Source organism: Mus caroli, chromosome 4 (genome assembly GCF_900094665.2).
Source record: "Mus caroli chromosome 4, CAROLI_EIJ_v1.1, whole genome shotgun sequence".
Lineage (NCBI taxonomy): Eukaryota > Metazoa > Chordata > Mammalia > Rodentia > Muridae > Mus > Mus caroli.
Window position 1 is genome coordinate 89,655,707 of NC_034573.1, and position 6,308 is coordinate 89,662,014.

Below are 6,308 nucleotides of genomic sequence, written 5' to 3' on the forward strand. Positions count from 1 at the left end.
AGCATATTACGCACGGAGCAATGCCTCTAGCTTCAAAGGCAACTTTTTATTTGTCATATCATTCTGTGTGTTTGGACACTTGGAAGTGGTTGTTTAGTGTAAGCCAATTTCCATGGTACAGAGCACAAGATGTATGGAGTAACTACATAATTTAATGACTTTAAAAGGCTCCATTTTGAAAGAGAACATTGCACTATTAATAATTATGCTCCCTTATCGAAGTAGAGAATTATTCCTAGGACTTCAATGCAGGGTCATTCTCATCTTTAGCAAAGCCCTTTCTGTCTTCTCCACCAGCTGTCAGGAATATGGGGAAATAGAAACTGGAAAAAAAAGTCTCCAAATGAATGTGAAGTGCTGAACATTGACCAAGGCCATTGTGTTGTGTCATGAAGAAACTAATAAACAAGGAGAGAAAGTGTAAACAATTTAAGGTTCCTAAGAAAACTCAGGTTGCTAATCTTAGTGGCACCACAGAACTGAGCAATGACAGAGTACCAGGCTGAAGGGGATGTGACTACAGTGCTAGGTCACAGCTCCAGTCACCACTGACCTCTGAGCATCAAAATCACTGTGTACAGGTTAAGAAGCCATGGGGAAAGGTTCCAGGCTGCCAGAAGGCAAGTGTCCATGCTTCCCAGAGGGTTTAGTGCCCTCCATTGCAAACTGAGTAGCCACCTAGGAAAAGGCCGTCTATCTTTCGTTGAGTATTAAAGGTAGCAGAAGTTGTGCTTCATTTGTCCAGAAATACAGAGGGTAAAGCATATTTCAGTGTACTAGTTTTATTGAACAGTCTCTTAAAATTCTGTTGGTGATTATATATAAAGCCCCACTTGGAGGTCAGGTGACTGATCGCAATCTAAATTATAAAATATAAATTATAAATAATACCAACTTATCTTTAGCTCATTGGACTTATACTCATATTGCTAGGATGTACAAGGAATATGATTTTTACTATTTAAATTGCCTTCAAAAACCTATTTGGTAAAGAATAGAATAGCGTGACCTTCAGATAGCAGGGTCATGGAACAGGAGTATTCGTTATGTTACCCAATGTCTCTTACTGTATGTTCAGAAAAAACAACAATGTAAGAAGTAGACTCACAGCTTTATCTAATGTTAGAGCTATAAAGAGTGAGGGGAGTGAATGCTAGGATCACACCTGACAGAGTGAGGATTTAGGCCTTAGGGGTACTGCACACAAGGGGCAGTACTTAGAAATGTGTATAACCTAAACAAGTATAAGGATTTTTTATGCCAATCATCTACTTTCCTATACTAATCCCACTTCTTCTAACCCTAGAAATACAAATGATGTAATAAGGGTACCATAAAGAGTATTCTTATAGTATTAACTTGGCTATCAAGGAAAAATAGATACATATATCCATAAATATGTGAATATACATAATTTTAATATTGAATATATACATTTATATTTGTGGATATACATATAGACACATTACAAACTGCTGAGCCCTTATGTAGTGTTCAGCAGGTTTTTAAGAAACTGGTCACCTTTCCATTGCTAGCTGTCGTATTTCTACCCTATTTATTCGCAATTCCACAAGTCACGCTCTTCCGTTCATAGAACAGAGATATACTCAAATTCTTTTGGTGTAATAATAACCTGATCATTTCTTAAAATTACAGTTTCAGAAAAATGATACTGGAGTCCAGGAGTCTGCATTTCAACACAGCCTACGCTTCACTCTTCATTGTGACTGGTCTATAGACAATACTTGGGAAGACTCAAAATGGAGAAATTGTTATCAATGCACTTTCTCTCAATAACTCCTAAATTTTTCTGAGCTTCAGAATCAAACAAGGAAGAAAGAAACTATTCATTTAGGAGTCCTTTCCCTCAAAGTAAGCCACTCACTGAACGAAGTGTGTCATGTATACTCAAAACACTGGCCATTTGGTGCCTACCTAGAATTAGAAGCTATTACTTTATCCTGCAAGGCTGACATTCCACTCATTCTGACTTCAGTGGCCAATTTGCATTAAATCATCCAAAGCAACCCTACATGGGCTATAGATACTGTTTTCCTGAAAGAACAGAAGGATTTCTGTATCTAGTATACCAACCCTAGTCTCTCAGGCTTAAGGCATTCCTCACTGGTGTCTATTATAAATCTACTCTCCATAGTCAGTCTTCATTGCTCTTATTTGTATAAAAAATACAGTAGGTAGATGACAACAAAGTTTTTATCTGTAAATGTGCTCATCCTATCATAGGAAAACAAATTTCTTTTAAAAGACAACAGAGGATTCAACAATTTTAACTTGGCTTTTAGAGAAATAGGAAGAATAGTCAATAGGATGTTCACTTTTATTTTTTAGTGTTAATCCTTTTTAAAAATTATCTTCTTTTTATTTATCCTTCCCTGACATATTACATCCAAACTACAGATTTTCTCCTCCCCTCCTCCATCCTCCCCCCATCCCTTCTCCCTCAGATCCATGCTACAATTCTGTCTTCTCCCAGAAAAGAGCAGGTCTTCCAGGGGCATTAACCAAATATGGCATAACAAGCAATAAGACCAGAGATGTATTTGTACATCAAGGCTAGATAGGGCATTCTGGTAGCAGAAAATGTCAAAGGCAGGCAAAAGAGTCAAAGACAGCCCCTGCTCCCATTGCTAGGAATCCCACAAGAACACCAAGCTATACAACCATAGCATATACACAAAGGACCTAAGTCAGATCCACCACAGGCTTCCTGGTCTCTGTGGTTCCACTTGAGTCCCAGTCAGTTGATTCTGTGGGCTGTGTTTTGGGGATGCACTTGATCCCTATGGCTACTATAATCCTCATCCTCATCGTCTTCTTCCTCCTCCTCTTCCTCCTCAGGACTCACCAAGCTCTGCCTAATATTTGACTATGGGATTCTGTATCTGCTCCCATCAGTAACTCCACATCTGACAGACAGGTTAATATCCAAAATATGTAAGTGACTCAAGAAACTAGACACCAAGAAACCAAACTATCCAATTAAAACATTTTAAGGTACAGATCTTAACAGAGAAATCTCAACAGGGGAATTTCTAGTGGCTGACAAACTCTTAAAGAAATGCTCAACATTTATAACCTTCAGAAAAATACAAATCAAAACAACTTTGAAATTTTATTTTATGCCTTTCAGAATGGCTAAAATCAAAAACACAAGGACGGCTCATGCTGGCAAGGATGTGGAGCAAGGAAACACCCCTCTATTGCTAGTAGTAGTGCAAACTTGTACAGCCACTTTGGAAATCAATATGGAGATTTCTCAGAATATTTGTAATTGATTTATGTCAAGATACAACCATACCTATACTCCTGGTCATCTATCCAAATGATGCTCCATCCTACCATCCTACCACAAGGACACTTGCTCACCTGTGTTCATAGCTATGAACTTGCTCAACTATGTTCACAGCTATGAACTTTATTCATAATAGCTAGAAACCAAAAACAACCTAGATGTCACCCAACCAAAGAATGGTTTACACAATGGACTAGTATTTATAGTACTTAGCTGTTAATGGGATGTTTCTTAAATAACCATCACTATATCCATTTCATGCAGTTCACCTTCTCACATATGAAATTCAAGTACAGCCATGAAGCACATGCCTGATGTATCAAACTGATGGCCATTGGTCACCACAGTTCTACCAGACCTGAAGCCATACTCCACTTGCCAAGTATACAGAGCCCTCTTTTACTTATCACACTAAACTTTCTGCACAGAACCTGTGCACATAGGTTAAGGTGGATTTTCAACTCTCAGTCAGAAACATCCTACAGTAAGGCCCTCCTAATGGAACCAACTCTAGTACTTTGGGCTATATAACTAGACAATTTAAGGACATTTCAGCAGAATGTACTCAAATCCAGTCATGGACAGATTACAGAGGATTCCAGAAATACCCTGAAGGTCATTGCTGGATTCTAGAATAAACCTATAAATCCGCAGACCAGAAATAAACTAGCAAATGCTTCTTTTTTTCATTTGCATGGTAATTTTTAAAGAACCTTTAGTGTTTATAGTGAATCAGAAAGCCAAAATATTGATTTCATTCCTGTTCTGCAGGCATGCCTTGAAAACCACACAGGTAGACCAATTTGCTGAAGGAGGTCACCTGGTTTGTGACATTTCTGACTTTACAGCACATACCCACTCAGTTCACCAGATTGTCATGAGGAATGATGACCATTTCCAAAACTGAATCCATATCTGATTACCTGTCATGGCATATTTCATCATTTTTCATAAACATTTACTGTTCTAAATAATCTCTACCTTCAAGAAGATCTAATGCTAAAAACGTCCCTCCCTCTGGCAAGTCTTGAGACTTATCATTTCATTTTTAGGAATACCTCAGGAAAACCATTATAAGTTATTAAAAATTTCTGTGTGTGGTATAATAGGGATGAAATTAAATCAGTATTTGTCCTGCTCCCTCACAAATCCCATCACCCAGGAAATCACATTCTCTGAAACATGTTCACCATTTATAAGTAAGAAAAGATCAAGCCAGGAAAGAGAGAATTTACTGAGTCTAATTGATCTTTTGTTAACTGGAAATCAGCTCACTAGAGTCTTAGGCAAATCTATAGTCTCAAAAGCCAAGACTGAGAAAAAATAGTATTTTCTGCATTATAATAGCTCCATTTTCACATGCTGATATCCAGGCTAAGTTAGGTCACAAAAATACCATTGGTCATTTTTAAGGTCAAAACTTCTTCTGATTGCTTTTTATGACCTGTACTAAGTGTTTCATATTAATTAACTTCTTTCAACCTTACAATTCCCATCTTGTATTCCAAGCTTCCTGAATATAAACTGGTTTCTATGCAGTAATAATGAATACATTACAAGTAAGCAAACAACTGTAAAATATATACCACCACCAAAGTTTACAGATCAGAAGATGAAGCACAGGGCAAATGTTTTCTTCAAGATTTTACAGTCCATAGTGAGGACTAAGATTCAAGACAACACAACTGCTTCAAAACACATCAAGTTATGGAGCCAAACAACTTCAAGTTCTCCAGCTTTAGCTTTTTCCAAAATTCATGGGACTATAAGCCAAATAGAAACAACATCATATCTACAGACAAACATACATAATGTATATACATTTTTAGTGTCCACAAAATGTCTACAGCTTTTCTTTTATTCCATTCTAAAAGTACAAACAGAATTATAACTTTGCAACATGCTTTAAAAAATGTAGAATATACCTATGCTATGTACTATAATAATAATAATAATAATGATTAACACTTATCACAATGTTACCTAGACCTGGCCTCATAGATCTAAAGATACCTTCTTTTTGGTATCCCTTGGCCACCTGCTTGCTGCCTGAGTTTTGAACGCTAGGCAGCTTCTTTTAAAGTATAACAAGAGCATCCTACCAGTGCCTTTCCAAGCACCATCTTTCCTTTTACATCATCAATCAGTGATATAGACAAGGAAAGAAGTGCCCTGTGTTACAAATTGAATGACTCAGATACTAACCTATTCAATTGACTTAAGTAGCATGTGCTTATTCAGCACCTATTACATATCACACTCTATGCCAAATGCCAACAAGATCACTTCAAGTGACCAAAACTGAAGTGGCCTCGTGCTTCAGGCAAATAGAACCAACCACTTCATTCAGTCTTAGAAACAACTTCTGATGCAAGTAGACTTAGTAGCAGCCTCATGTCACAAATGAAAAGTGAACTAAACCAACTTGAGTAACTTTTTATTTCACACAGTTCCATGGTGACACGATGGTGATCTCAAATGAACAACTGGTTTCACAGACCATCTGAGGTTTCTCCATTTTGTTACCTCTTGTCCAGGTTTACCTGCTCTTACCAAAGACTCCTAACAGTTCTGTCTTTTCCAAAGTTAAAGAAGGAGCTACTCAGAGCACTCAACAAGAACTAAGCCTAAGTCATGGGACAAGCAAAAGGAGTTTTGCCTTATTGTGTAGAATATAACTAGCCAAGCCTCACCCACCTTGGAAGCAGCCCCTACACTCAGTGCTTCAATCTGACTTCCTCAACAGAGCAAGGAAGACACTTTACGCTGGGAAAGAGAACCTCTCAACAGGAACAGAAGAAAAATGACTGTTTCTGATAAAGAATTTCCAGACTGCTTGTCATGTCTTGAGGACTTCGCTTCTATTTTTGTTACTGTGTGATTTTGAAGTTAGCACAGCACTACGTAGTTCAGGATAGCCTCAACTACCAGTAAAAACCCCTCCCCTCTCAAAAATAAGGATAAACACTGTATATATTCTCAACTTACCAGTAAA